A 15,703-nucleotide genomic window follows, 5' to 3' on the forward strand; every position below is an offset into this window, starting at 1 on the left:
TCCTGGGCCTGGGGATCCATTGGGAGCTGGCTTGACTTGAGACTCATTTTCATCCATCCAGAGTGGAGGGAAGGGACAATGTTTGTTGCTTGAGTGGGCAAGGCTGAGCACCCTCCACTGGTCCTAGATTCCAGCACAGCACAGACATCAGGCCCTGATCAGCTTCTCCAACCCCCTTCCAGCGCTCCAGTCAGCCTAAGCCCTGTCCACTTCCAGCTCACAGGCCTGCTGGCCTCCTCCCAAGGTCTTACCCGTAAGCTTCTTCACCATCCTGGGTAAAAAGTCAGGGGCACCCTTGTCTCCATGCACTCTGGGGATCCAGAGGGAAGACCCCAGAGCTGGGAGGGAAGCAGCTTATCGGTGATGCAACAGACTTGGGCTCAGATATGCAAAAGCTCAACCTGGGCCAGGATGGAGATGATGGACCAGCCCGGTGCCCCTGGGGCAAAGCAGGTGCCCTTGTGAGCGATTTTGCCAAAGGTGTTGTCTGCTCCTCAGAGGGTTTTGCTAGTTCCCCTGCCAGCAAATGAGTCTCAAGCTGAGATGGCCTTCAGCAGCAGGCAATGGAGACAAGTCCCTGCCAGTGGGAGGGCAGGAGAGCTCCGAGGGGACCTCGACCTTGGGGCTGAGCACCTGGAAGGGTCGCCCAGGAGCAGAGGCGCTCAGACCCCACCCCCAATGCAGAGGCACCAGCTCCAGTGGGTCTCAAGCCTATGGATGGTTCCTAAGCTTGAGGGGACATGGAAAAATGGCTTCAGGGGAGAAGAGAATAACAGAACAGGCCTCGCCAAGAAGAGTCTGACCTCAAGAGAAGAGACATTGCAGGACACAATGAGACAGAATGGCAGGGCCTTGGCAGCCCCCTGGAGTCCAGAGTGGTCACCCAGCCCCCAAGTCTGGGTAACCGGAAGGCTATATATTTGCTCTGTTGTAAGGAAGAGGGGTGTAGGGAGTGTTTTGTGAGGAGGGTACAATGCTGGCCTGTGGCACCTGAGGTGGGCGGGGAATGTCCAGGTGCCCAGGAGCAGGCCCCAGCAGATGTAGCCCAAAAACAAAAACAACAAAAAAAGGGGTTTCCAGAAAACAATCCAAGGCATTACTGGGGAACATGAAGATGGAGGGGGATGGCGACAAGAAGATGCCCAGCCTGGGGTCTGGGATGACCACTAGTGTCCTAGGCAAGTATATTCTCAAGACCCCTGAGAAAGAAAGGGTGGCTACGAGGAGGAGGAAAGGGGCAGGGAGAAAAGGCACAGAGAGAAGAGCGTGGACGCAAGAGGCAGGAAGTGGTAGCTGAGAGGCCAGGTGGCCAAAAAGGCAAGGCCTTGAGGAGAGAAAAACTGGACTCACCGGGGGACTCAGCAGACGGATGGAGGAGCTAGTGTGCAGGAGAGGCGCCATAGTTTGAGCTGGCCCAAGTTTCAAAATGAAAGGTTTTGGGGGTTCCTCAGGGGAGCTGGGGACCTCTCCTAGTGATTCTCAGTCAAAGGGACTGATGGTTGAGTGCAGGGGCCAAGGGGGCCCAGGACGGTTCTGCACCCAGCAATGTTTGGGGACCATGTGGCACCAGGGACAGGACTGGGGCTGGCCACATGCACTGTTTGACCCTGTTCTCCGTCTCCAGCCCCACTAAAGGAGTTTTTATAGTTTCTAGCTGCCATCAAACTAGAATTCCCAGGTCTTCCAGAGCAGGGAGGAAGGATCTGGAGCACAATCATGGTGAAAACACGGAGGCAGTGTAGACTGGTCTACACAAGATGTCTTCTAGAAGGGGGCTGAGCAGCTCTAAACAGCTGCTCCTGTCAGTGCAGCCAAAGCTTCCGGGATGTCGCAAGACGACAGGGACTATGCACCAGGGGGTGCCTCAGGAGTGGGACAGGGGACACCAGCACTGGGGTTTCAACCTTCATCATCCAAAGCCTTGAGCCCTGGATACCGGGGCAGCATTAACCGAGGCAACAAATGATGGGAAACTACTCCCCGTGGCAGCAGTTTGGGGAACCATGAGAGAGGGCTGGGCTGAGAGCCTGCTTGGAGTCACTAATGCTTGTAGGGGTCATATAAGCTTCCTGGGTTGTGGGCACTTGCCAGTGAAGCAGGTACAACTTCCTTTCCTCCTTTATTTATTTATTTACTTATTTATTTATTTTTGGACCACACTCAGTGGTGCTCAGGGCTTACTCAGGACCCATGTGGGGTGACCCAGGCCAGCCATGTGCAAGACACGTGTTCTACCTGCTGTACTATCTCTTCAACCACTTCATGGCTCAGACCTGGACAGCCAAATATCTCCATCCGGATCCCTGGGGGGTTGGGAGACCCAGGGAGGGTCCAGCTCTGCTTGGGGCACTGGAGGGGCCGTTTCCTGTTTCCACAGAAAGACTGACCTGCCAACGTGTCTGCTCCCTACCTCTTTCAGAGGCTTCTCCTCGCCCACCTCTCCTGGCCCAGCATGGTGACTTGGGGCACTGAACATGTCCCAACCTTACAAGGTGTGTCCTGGCTCTGTGACTAATTGTTTGGCAACCCCCGGGCAGTTCTTTAGTTCCTCATTTGTTAAATAAACTAATAATACAATCCACTTGTGGTCAGCTGGGAGGAGTAAATGGGGCAATCCCTGTAATTAATGAGGAGGACGTGTGGCTCAATAAATATTAACTCATAATAACAATAATGATTGGTATTATTATTCCTATGGGTGACCCCAAGGCCTGGCTACTTTCCGTTGAGGGGTTGAGTCACAGGCAGCCAGGATCCCTCAGCTCTATCTGCCCCAGGCTGGTCCTTGAAAGTTCCACAAAGCCCCTGGAAAGAGTGGCAGTGAGTGTCAGGGGCTGGCCCCAACTGAGGGTGCCTGTGAGAGTCTCAGGAAGACAGTCTGTGGAGACCCCTGCCTCAGACACGGGGCAAGACCCATGCAACAGCTCCTTCAGGACCCAGGAGGGGTCAGAGCACTGGCAGAGCTCTAGAGGCCGGATGACAAGGCAGGTGAGTCACTTCTGCTCCAGTTCATTCTAGATGATCTCTGCCTCCCACCATGCGAAGACCAACCCTGTCTGCTGGGCGTGGTGAGTTAGCGGGAAAGCAGGTGATGAGGTGAAACTCTTGAAGAAAGAGATCGCCACACTCAGAAAGCACAGGGGAGAGTCCTGTCGCGCCCTTCTCTCTGTCTCCTCTCTCTCTCTCTCTTTGTCTGTCTGTCTGTCCCCTTGTCCCCCGAAGTCTCATGGTGGCTCTGGGAGTGTATTGATTCCTGGGAGCTGGGGGGAAAGCGGGAGGCGGGCTGGGGTGTAGGCTTGGGGATGGAAATAGAAGGCTATAAATTATTTGTGACAGGAAAGCAATAGTGGCAGAGTGCTGAGCACAAGTCCTGTGTCACTATTAGATTCCTTTTAGCCTGATGACACTGTAAAAAAGGTTAAGTGTCTGCTGGAATCGTACACCTGGGGGGCCGGGGCAGCCTGGGAGCAGAACAAGCCACTGAGAGCAGGTATATCAATTCTCCAGGCCAATAATATTCCTCTCATTGATCGCCACGCAAAGTTCAAAAATCTCATTACAGCCAGGCAGACCGGGAACTTTTTACAAATCAATAGAATGATATAATGTATGTATACTTAGTACAAATGTATCTATTCATCTATCCATCCATCCACTGTCCGCCTCAGGGTTTCCAAGTTAACCTACCCATCATATTATGTTATGTTATGTATGATATTATATTGTATTATATTACACCATAATAAATGGTGAACAAAGACTCCCCCAGAGGTGGAGCAAGAAGGGGTCCTATTAGCATTGAGGTGACCTCAGACAGCTCACCTGAGAGAGAGGGAGGCGGCAGCGTTTCCAGAAGGAGATTGCTCAGATTCCAGAAGGAGATTTCTCGAAGCAGGCGTGCTAGTAAGAAACACTCAGTGGACAATGGATGCTGCCCAGTGAGTAGTCACAGTGTGCTGGCGATGCAATGAGTGCGTCAAAGACATGTTGGGGGACCAGAGACAGCTCAAGACCTTTGTTTGTTTTGATTTTTTGTTTTGGGCTGGGTACATGCTTCCCGTGTGGGAGGCCTGGGATTAGTCTCCTGCAATTCATGGTCCCCTGAGGACTGCTGCCAAGGATCCCTGAGCATGGAGCCAGAGTGAAGCCCCTGAACACCACTAGGTATGACGATTCAAACACCAAAACCCAGGGCTGGAGCGATAGTACAGTGGGTAGGGCTCTACCTCCCACCATGCTACCGACCCAGGTTCGATTCCCAGCATCCCATATGGTCCCCCAAGCACCGCCAGGAGTGATTCCTGACTGCAGAGCCAGGAGTAATCCCTGAGCATCGCCGGGTGTGACCCAAAGAGAAAGAAAAAAACCCACCAAAACCCAACAAGCAAAAATAAGTTCATTTCAGTCTCACAACAACCCATTTTGCAGAAAAGTCATATCACCTGCCCAAGGATACCTGTTTAAGACACGGTGAGTCTGGGGTATGAATTCAGTTGGTAGAAGCTGGGATTCATATCTTTGCCCACTATGCTACACCTGCTTTTAGGAGCACCACTCCCCCCACTTCCAAGCCCAGAATCCAAAGCCCTGGATGCTACTTACATTCTCTTGTTCTGTTGTTTCTGAGGACCCTGAGCACAGAGCATCCTGGGAAATGGGAGTGGAAACCCTACTGGAGCCAGCTACTCACAGTGACACATGAATGTCCAGACATGACCTGGTGACATCCAGCCGCTAAGAACAGAGGCCTTGGGCTGGAGCGATAGCACAGCGGGTAGGACGTTTGCCTTGCACGCGGCCGACCCGGGTTCGAATCCCAGCATCCCATATGGTCCCCTGAGCACTGCCAGGAGTGATTCCTGAGTGAAGAGCCAGGAATAATCCTTGTGCATCGTCGGGTGTGACCCCCCCCAAAAAAAGAACAGAGGCCTTGTCCATACAGGAATGACTTCTGGGGGACCAAGCGGTTGGTCTCAGTCCTGGTCATTTCACTATTTTGCTCAAACGGAACAAGAAGCCAAACCAGACTCTATCCCCAACACCACATCCTGGTTCTCCAAGCACTGCTAGGAGTGATCCCTGAGCATAGTACCGTTGATAAGCTCTGAGCACCACCCAATGTGGGTCAAAAACAAAGACATAAAAAGCAAATGGGCTGGAGAGAGAGTGCAGCAAGTACTACACCTGCCTCGCACACGGCTGACCCAAGTTCAAACCCTACCATCCCAAATGGACCTCGAGCACTGCCTGGAGTGATCCCTTGAGTGCAGAGTCAGGAGTAACCCCTGTGCACCACCAGGTATGACCCAAAACCAAAAAAAAAAGATGAAAAAGCAAAACAAAAGTCTTGGCAGAAAATGCGTAAGCCTTGGCATGAGGAAGACCTTTCCTAACTTGGCAGGTCATAGGAAGAGTGGGGAGGGATATTTCAGTGGTCTCCTTGGGCACTGAAACAAGCAAGCAGCAGGAGGTCTACTACCAGGGACCTCAGGACACTCCCCAGGGCTCCCTGAGGACTGAAGGCTGTGTTGGTCAAGGGAAAAAGAGAGATTTCATCAGCAGAAGGAATTCTGCCCAATGAATGCATGTAAGAGCTTCAATGGGTCCAGTGCCTGATGGACCTTCAAAAGGCATTGTCCCAGGCAAGTCATAGTCACACAAACAGCTGGGGGCTTTGGTGACAGAAGAGGAGGGCAGGGATAGATCATTCAGGAAAGTTCTGCTTCTTCCTCAAATGCTATTTCTCTCTACTTCTCAGAACTCAGAAGAGCTAGACTCCCAGACGGATGTCCTGTTTTTTTTTGTTTAGTTTTGTTTGGGGGCCACAGACAGCAGTGATCAGGGCTTACTTCTGGCACTGAGCTCAGGGAACCATATGGAATGCTGGGGATCCAACCTGGTTTGGCCACATGCAAAGGCAAACACCCTACCTGCTGTTGGCCACCAGAGGTATATCCTGGGAGTCAGAAAATGGAAATGAATTCCTTCCTCCCTATGGGTGCCCCAGAGAATAGCACAGACGGTCACTCCCGGAAAAACACAGGAGTGCTTAACCCGACCTGGCATTCCTATGCAGAGTTCAGGAATGTTCGCTCTGCTGCTCTGTGCCCTTGGGTTCCAGCCTGACAGCTGGGCAGTGTCGAGTCACACTATGTGGCCCCAGGAAGGGCAGCTAACAAAGGCAAGACCGCTCTCCAGAACTTTGGGCAGGAGCCTGCTTTCTGCTGGAGCAGGACCCAGCTGGGGGCACACCAGCTCCTCCCCCCACCATCTTACTCCCACTGTGTGTGTGTCAGGGGCTTCTGCTTCTTCTGAACTCAGAAGTCATAAACGAAGTTGTAGAGGTGAGAGCCATAACAAGCTTGTAGAGGACAAGCTTCTATCCTTGAACCACTGCCATGGGACTGTGCCATCCTAGACAGGATGGGTGCTGAAATGCAAAGCCAGGAGCCTCTGTCGACCTGGGTGAGAATTTCTGATGCCCAAGCATTTGGACTAGATTCCCAGGAATCAGCACTGAAGCAAGTTCTACAGATCATTCTGTGACACTTCAAGATTTGAGGTGAGCATAAACCACAGGTATGCAAACTATCCCTAATAGATGGGGAGCAAGTGTTATTAAGAATCGTCCTTACTCCAAACATAGAATGACTGAAACCCAATCATGAACAACTTTGTAACTATATATGTATCCCATGGTGATTCAATTATAAAATCTTCCTCACTCCAGGGGCACTTGCCTTGCACATGACCCACCCAGATTCAATCCCCAGCATCCCATATGGTCCCCTGAGCCCTGCCAGGAGTAACCCCTGAGTGCAGAGCCACCAGGTATGCTTCCCCCAAATCTATCTATCGATATCTTCCTTGCTCCAACTTCTGTCAATCCACATTTTCCCCCCTCTGTTCATCCTAACTCCAACTGACTCCAAAATGCAAACTGTCCTCTGTAGAAACTAATCTAAAGGTTAAAAGAAAAATAATTTCCAACTCAATTTCAGTAAATTCCTGGATAACAGGTTGCCAGTGGGTTCCTCAGGCCCTGGGAATATTTCCTGCCTCAAGCCAGACTCCAGCGGACAGCACTGAGGACGCTGAACCTTCTATCATGTGTCCCCGGGAGCCCAGGCCAGATACAATTTACCGGGCTAGATGGGCCATGGGGCCGGCCCAAGGGGGCAATAGCGATGGTTTAGATGATGAATGGTAAGCATATGGATTGATTTAACTTCAAGATATGCATAGGTTTAAAAATTAAGGGGCAATGTGTTTAACTAACCATTTGGAAACCAGTTTGCAGTGCGTGCCAAGCCCGGAGCGTGACCAGACTAGCTCCTCTCGCCACTGGCCCTGCCCTCATCTGTCAGAGCTTTCGGCCCCGAGCTGGGCTCCACTCGCTGTCCACCCCAGCATCCTCTGCGGGAGACTCCCGAAGTTAGAAGTCTGCCTGAGGCCAGAGTAACAGGGGGTGCTGCTCTAAATCACTGCGGGCACCACATGGCCCTACCCGCCTGTTGCAGGTCTTCCACTGCTCTACCTCCCTGAGAATATAGAAGGAAGCTGGGGGGCCGGGGGAGGGTCCTCCTCGCCCTGGCCTCCCTGCCTCTATGCCCTCCACCTCTCACCTACTTACTCCAGCACCAGGTGCTGCTCTAGCAGTCTCTGTCTCTTCCGGAAAGAACATGATGTGGCTGATGCTACAATTATCTCCGACTGCCTGCTGGAAGAATCCTCATCTTGGCCTGAACAATCTTTGCCAACGAACTTCTCCTCTGGCTTTCCAGTCTCTTCTTATCTGCTCCCCACTTCCCCTCAGGGTCCTGTTTCCTGCTTCAATTCAGAGTCTTCCCTGAGACTCAAAGCCTCAGGAAGGCAGATGGGATGGCCACTTTTCTCACCGCTTATTTCTGTCATCTACCAATAGTGTCAGCACAAAGGAAGTACTTGAAATGATTTGTTGCATACGACTGTCAGTTTTCATTCATAATTGCATCGTTAAAAAAAATTGGGTTCACACCTAGAGGCACTCAGGGGCTACTCCTGGTTTAGTGCTCAGGATAAAACCCGGATGCAAAGTATATGCTTCAGCCCATTGGGATCTTCCGCCAGCCCAATAATAATATAATCTTAAGGAATTTAAGCTAATGTATTATTACTATGTGTCAAGTACTATATTTTTCATTCATTATTTATTTATGACAATTTATGAGGATGATTATTACCAGTCTATGGAAGTAGAAACTGAAGTTGAGGTCAGGTAACTTGTCACAAAGTCACACAGCTGTGTAAGTAGCAGGACCAGGTTTTAAACCTGGAGCCTGGCTTCAAAACAGCCTCTAGTCGCTGGCTAGTCAATCTCTGTGTGCACAGATGAGAGACGCAGAAGGGTCTGAGTAAGCGTTGCAGAAAAAGTAATGACTACCACTTACTCACATTCACAACTTAACAGGCATTGTAGTAACTCTAGCCAAATCGGGATTCTCCTTCCTATCCCAAATACAACCTTCTCAAATAGGCAAGTCCTGTGTTTTCCCAAGGAGACAACCGATCACGTGCTATGTAAGAGCACTGGACCAGGTCCAGGCCTGTGACTGCAGAACCTATAGGTTGGGCCCTATTACCTCTTCTGGAAATGTCTATATTAATACCTTGTTGTGTTTATTAACTCGTCAGGCATGAGCAAAATTTTCCCTTCTGTCTTTTCACATTTGAGATCTGGATAACTGAGGAAATTATCTGTGCAGGTGATAAACAGAGATGGCACGGGGCTGTGGCTCTCGAAATGCGGTACCTGCCACCTTGCGTGTTGATAAGCATCGAGTCTCCATTACAAACCAAACCACATCTCGAGGTTAAGTGTCTGTGGTTTCCGTGTGTTCTCTGCGCACTGGTAGGTTTAGAGGGGAGAGATTTCAAACGCCCTATCTCTGTCCATCTATCGTTTATCTGCCCAATCTACTTATTTTAGTTTCCAAACAAGATACATGATTGTGTGGCAATACTGCATACAGATACTTGTCAGTTTCTATGATTAGTAGGTGTATCTTTATATTCATGTCTCTTGTAATGCATTGATCCAACATGTACGATACTGGATCTATTTAATCAAGACCCACGTCATGAAATTTCGGCTCAGGGAGGCCTATTTCTGTCAAATATGTAAGCCACAATCAGATGGAATTCCACACTAGCGACTTGTACCCTCTCTGGCGTATCTGAGATGCCCCCATCACTGCTGCAGTTTCATACTGTCCTGAGCCCCATTATTGATGCGCTTCAATATGCATTTGTACACCTGTGTATCTTTCTGTCTATGTCCAGGACGGGTGGGGGAGGGGTGTGGAAATGAGAGAATTATTAAATGCCAAGTAGATGTACAATAAATTCCATTGATTTTATAAACTCCAACTTGTCTTCAGTCTCCTTCCATTCTTTATCCTGGGGGCATTGCAACAAAAACCTATTTTAAATACCTTTACTTCTCCCCCCGCCCACCCCTCCCCAAAAAAGTGTCAATATTTTATTTGGATTTTTAACTTCGCTCCATAACAGTTGTTTGACCTCCTGACTCGCACGAGTCACATAAATTCTGGGACTTTATTCAGGAGCCATGTTCCTGCTATTGAATAAGCAATTTGGGAGGGTGAATTAATGACTTGTGCTGTTGCTGGAAAGTCCCTGAAGAAATATTAAAATTGCTTGCAGACGGAATCGATACTCAGTGAACACCCAGCAAGAGGGTTTCGGCTCTGGAATGGCCACTGGAGGCAGGGCTGGGTGGAGGAAGGGGAATTCCTGCACCCAGCTTGATGAACCCCTTCTATCCTACCCCCACCTTTGCTCTATCATTTTCAGGAACAGCCAAAAGGTCTTATTAAAGCCCATCCAGGAGAGAGCTGATGTGTCCTATGTGGGGAAGTGGGCTCAGGAGACAGTTGACTCTGACCAGCAGCAAATGTCTCATTGCAGACCTTATTGCAGGTGACAGTGTGGACACATCTGCTGGGGAAGCAGGAGGGTGTGCGGCTTTCTGGTAGGCTATACTGTGTTGTGTCAGGAGAGTGTGGGGCTTGGAGAGGCTACCGTGGGGGTGGGAGGCGGTGCCTGTGGCAGTGGGGTGATGCCTGGAGACCCACATCTGTATGTATCAGCCCAGAGTGTGAACCGGCACTCGGTGGCACACACCCAGCCTGTGTGTATGGGTGTGTCTGTGGGACAGGGAGTTTGGATTGTATTGCGTGCAACCATGGATTGCATTGTGTCTTTGCATTCCAGCACTTGGCTGCAGGTTTGTGACTCGGTGTTTTGTGGCATTGTGTTGAGGCAACTGCACTCTGTGTAACACTGACTTGGAGGAATTTGAGTATTGTTCAGTGGCAGTGTCTGTGTTTCTGCTTTGAGTTATTGTGTTCGTTGATCATATCAGCATCCCTCCCCCCACCCCCTTTTTCGTAATGTATGTCTCAGAGATTAGGTTAATGGGTGTCTCCTTGGTGATGTGAGTTGAGTAATGACATTGGATCTCAGTGGTGGGGTATGATTTGGTAATTGCTTTTTCAGTTAGGTGGGGGGTGGGGGGGCAATCCTTTGGTTTTACTATATATAGATAATTAAAAGCACGTTATCCATCCTTTAGCTTTTTCCTTCTAACTTACTCTGGCTTGGTCATTTGCATAGGTCTTTTTCAGGCTGCGGCTGCTGATTCTAGAAATGCAGGACAAATCTCTCCTTCCAAACCAAATGCACAGTTCTCTGCTTCCTGAAAGGAGCTGCCCCAGTCTGACCTGATCCCCGACACAGACCCTGATGTCAGGCTCCCTGCATCTGTCTCATTTGAAGAATTCAGCCCTTGGGCTAAACCCTATGCCTCATGAGAGTCTAAATCCCTGGCGGGGCCCACAAAGGAAGGAGAGGAATAAACCCCTTCAATCCCAATGAGAAGAGCAGCATGCATTCTAATCCCAAGAACTGGCAGTTCCTCTAGTCTGAAGCTCTGGGCATCAGCCTCTTCTTTCTCAATGTCCCCAGTTGACAAGACTCAAAAGTGGCCCACACCCCCAGGGAAGGGCACAGAAACATGTGTCATGGGTGAGTGTTTACTGGGGCACAGAACCTTTGTTCTGAGCTTGTATGGAAGTGCATGGAGATGAGATTGGACAACAGACTGCAAAATAGACCAGGTTCCCCAAGCATGACACATGCCTACGCTGTGATCAGAGTTTATGACAAATCCAATTTAGCACGTGCATTTTGGAGCCAGTACTTGCATGGGTTCAAATCCTACTTCCGATACTTAGCCCGTGACCTATGCAAGTTATTTAACTTCTCGGTACTCAAGTTACCACATCTATAAATAATTCTATAAAGCCCTATGGGGTTGTTCATGAGTCTGAAATCAATGAGCACATGCAACATGCTTATAACCGTTCCTACTTCAGTGAGCACTTGTTAGCTACTATTATTACCATGAATAGCTAGTCATATTTTTATTAGTTTTATAGCTAGCCATATTATTTATTATTTTAGGAACTTGATATGTTCTTATATTTATACACCATAGGCCAGTCATAAGATTCACCTCTGCTTATGTACAATCATGTACATCTCTATGCTCATGTCTACAAAATTCTAAGATAAATCAAAGAGTGTGTGTGTGATTTAAGCAGAGATGTGTACAGCCTGCATTTGGGGGTAATGAGCACTTACAAGTGCCCATTTTCATACTGAGGACACCATCAGCCCATAACTGTTGGGAAACAGAAAGGAATGTGTTTCCCATTTAAACACTTATCAAGAGAGAAAATAGTTGAGGGGCCAAAGAGATAGTACAGCAGGTAAAGCACTTGCCTTGCACGAAGCTGAACTGGGTTCAATCCCCAGTACCCCCTATAATCCTCTGGGACCACCAGGAGTGATTCATGAATGCAGAGACAAGAGTTACCCTGAACACCACCACAAAACAAAACAAAGCAAACAATTGTTGAGGGTGATGGCACTCTTGTAATTCAAATTTAGTTCATTTAAGGTTTTTACCTTCTGGGTCCAGGAGATGGCTCCAAGTGTTGAAGCGAGCGCTTCTTATTTATTTTGTTCTTGGTGAGGGAGCATATGCTTTGCGTGTGAGACCCTCAGATTCAATTCCTGGCACCACATGGTGCCCTGACCATCACTAGGAATGACCTGCCCCCACCACATACTCAAATTGTTAAGAATGACTTTAGTCTTGTGATTCAAAGATAGCTAAATAAAAAATATTTACTTTCTAATGAAAAAAATAGCATCTTTGCCAGTTAACATATATGGATGAAAAATGGCAGAGTTGGGGTTACACTGGAAAGCATGGAAGGAGTAAGAAAGGAAGCAGATATGCAAAGGTTAAGGCATGTGGGTAAGGATCTCATGGAAGGCCACTGAGCTGAACCTGATTCCTGAATTTGGCCAAAGAGGCAAGAAGAACTTGGGGTCTCAACTTCATTCCAAGAGGTTCCCCTTAAAGTTAAGGAGTGTGTAGTCACAGGTTTCAAAACTCTGCTTTTCATCATAGTTCTTGGGAAAATCTCCAGGAGAATTTGTTGTTGCCCAACTGCTTTTGGTCATTGCACTGACTGTGTCAAGCCCAAAGTAAAAATTTTCTCTAGAAATTTTTTTCTAAAAGTCTTTTATTCCTGACCAGAGAGATAGTACTGTGTATGGAGCACTTGCCTTGCACACGGCTGACTTGGGTTTGACCCCAATAGAGTCAAACCCACCAGGATTTGTGATCCCTGATGACAGAGCCAGGCATAAGCCCTGAGCACTGCTGGTCTGGCCCCAAAAGGAAACAAAACAAAAATCTTTTATTCCCAGGCTGGAGACATAGTCATCCCAGAAACAGGCATCAGGAGCATGTGCCTTGCAGACACCAGGGCCCTAGTATGATCTCAAGCACCGCATGGCCCCCAGTATCGCCAGGTTATCTAGAGACCCTCGACACCACTTAGTCTGAGCAGCCCCCCGCACTGCCAGCCGAGAGCATTGAACCATCAAGCTCAGCTGACAGAGTATCACAGGGAATGTTTCCTGGGCCCACTGGAGGCTGCCTGGGAGGCACCAAAATAAATAAATTAATTAAAATCTTTAAATCATAAGGGATGGAGAGATAGCACACGCCTGGCACACAGGAGCCTCAGGCTTAATTCCCAGTATAGCACCATCCCCTGGTCACTGTCAGAAATAACTCCAAGCACCAAGCCAGGAGAAGCCCCAGAAGACTTCTAGGTGTCACTCCCAAACCAAATCATCATCACCATCATCATCATCATCATCATCATCATCATCATCATCATCATCATCATCCTGTTGATCGTCGAGTTTCTCGAGCGGTCTCAGTAACGTCTCCATTCGTCCTAGCCTTGAGATTTTAGTAGCCTCTCTACTCGTCATTCCCAACGATGCTGCATCAGAGGCTCTTTCGGGGTCAGGGTAATGAGTTTTTCTACTACTAATGCCAAAACCAATAACCAAATAATAATAATAAAAATTTTAAATCTTTTATTTCTTAGCAACAGAAATAACTGTACCCGTAACATGTCCTGCGCTTCCCTAGAACTTTGGCTATGCAGCACCTATCAAATATTTGCTCATGTTTCTTTCCTCCTTTCTTATCTTTATTTTCTCTCCTCTTTTCACCTCCTCTTCCTGCTTACCTCTCTTTTCTCTGCCTTTTATGACATTTAAAAATCACAAGCATTCTTTGGACCCATCAAGTAAGGACTTTTTTCCCATGACTGCTTAATTTTATTTTTTTTTAATGCAAAGTATCACAACCCATGAAAATGCCATGAAGTCCAGAAAATGCCAACCTTCAACTCCTCAAGCAAAAGGCAGGTTCATCCCAGAGAAGGAATGTGTAGTCAGGCCAAGTCAGGCATGCAGGGATTCACACACACACACATACACACACACATGCATGCCCACATCATGCACACAAACAACAAATACACTATATGTACAAGCAAAAAAATACATACATGTAAATACATACACACACAAACAATGCATACCACTACACATGTGAACAAGTATGCACACTACACATGTGTACACATACATATACACAATCAACAAATGCTCATGAATGTACACACATGCACACAAAACAAACATGCACCACAATGCACACGCCTACATGAATGTATACGCATGTACACACACCACAAAGATATAATCATACCACCACACACATAAACAACACACACTACCACACACATACACACATGTGCATGTACATGCATGCACAACACAAACAATAAACACACAACCCACACATATCTTCATACAAAAAATAATACACATGCTAAACACATACATGTACACTGGTACACACACAAACATACATGTGCACACATACACATGTGACACCAGTGTACACATATGTACACTGATGTATACACAAACACACATGTACACATACACATGTATACTAATGTACACACTTATTCTCACACACAAACACACTCATACAGTTTGAATTCACAGACGAAGTGGGGGAAGAGGACAATGACCCAACTAAATTCTGCTCTGTGGTGGGGGAACAAAGTGCACACAGCAAGGCTCACAGGGGCCGTAAATCTCGAAGGCATTCAGGATGCACAGTTCTATTCAAAAAACATCCTTTGAACTCCTCAAGCTTTTTTACATAAATATTTTGCTGTTTATGCCCCCCAGATTCAAATACACAATAACAGAGGTGGAGTGATAGGACAGAGCATAGGGTGCTTGTCATGCACACAGTTGACCAAGATTCAATTCCTGGCACCACATAGGTCACCCAAGCACTGCCAGGAGTGATCGCTGAGCAGAGCCAGGAATTACCCCTCAGTATCACTGGCTGTGGCACAAAAACAAACAAAAACCAAATGCATACTGATACAGGAAAAAAATACGTGCACTTGATTCTGTTACTGTCATAACAACCAGCATTAATTGAGCATTAATTGAGCACTTGCTATCTGCTCTTGTTTAGAATTAGTCCTAATTCTAAACAAGTTCATGTGGACCAACACATGTGACCCTCAGGAGAACCTAGGCGAAAGTAACATGATTATCTCCTCTCAGATGGAGGTCCCAGAAGGATAGAGTCTTACCCAGAATCACTTAACCAGTGAAAAAGGAAGCTGGATTCAAAGGTGACAACACCCAGAGCCCACTTTCTTACTTTCCCATACCACCTAAGCATATGTGAACCCTGGGCACATAGTAAATATTTTAGCAAAGGTTTTCTGAATGAGTAAATGAAAGAATAAAATAAAATAGATAGGTTGTAAGATCCTATCTATAAGAATGCTGATATTCAATACTGCAAACCACAATGCCCAAAAGGAGAGAGAGAGAGAGAGAGAGAGAGGCAGACAGACAGACAGACAGACAGACAGAGAGAAAGACAGAGACAAAGGGGGAAAAAAGCTCCTACTATAGAGGCAGGCTGGGGTATGGGGGGGTGATGGAAGGGAACCTGGGGACACTGGCGCTGGGAAATGTATCCTGGTGGACGGATGGGTGTTGGAATATTGTATGACTGAACTCCAATTATGAACAGCTTTATAAGGGTCTATCAAATAAATAAATAAATTTAAAACAAACAATACCAAAAAATAAAATACTGATACTCTCCCTTAATATAGCAAAGTGGATTTCCTCACAAAAAGTCAACCCTAACACACAA

At 47.6% G+C, this 15,703-nt stretch overlaps 1 protein-coding gene across 4 annotated transcripts in view; it reads right to left on the bottom strand.

Annotated features, from left to right (window-relative positions):
- The window catches only part of PAX2 (paired box 2), a 92,689-nt gene that overhangs the window by 48,803 nt on the left and 28,183 nt on the right, over positions 1-15,703 (bottom strand). The window lies entirely within an intron of this gene.

This window comes from Sorex araneus, chromosome 11 (assembly GCF_027595985.1).
Source record: "Sorex araneus isolate mSorAra2 chromosome 11, mSorAra2.pri, whole genome shotgun sequence".
NCBI classification, from domain to species: Eukaryota; Metazoa; Chordata; class Mammalia; order Eulipotyphla; family Soricidae; genus Sorex; species Sorex araneus.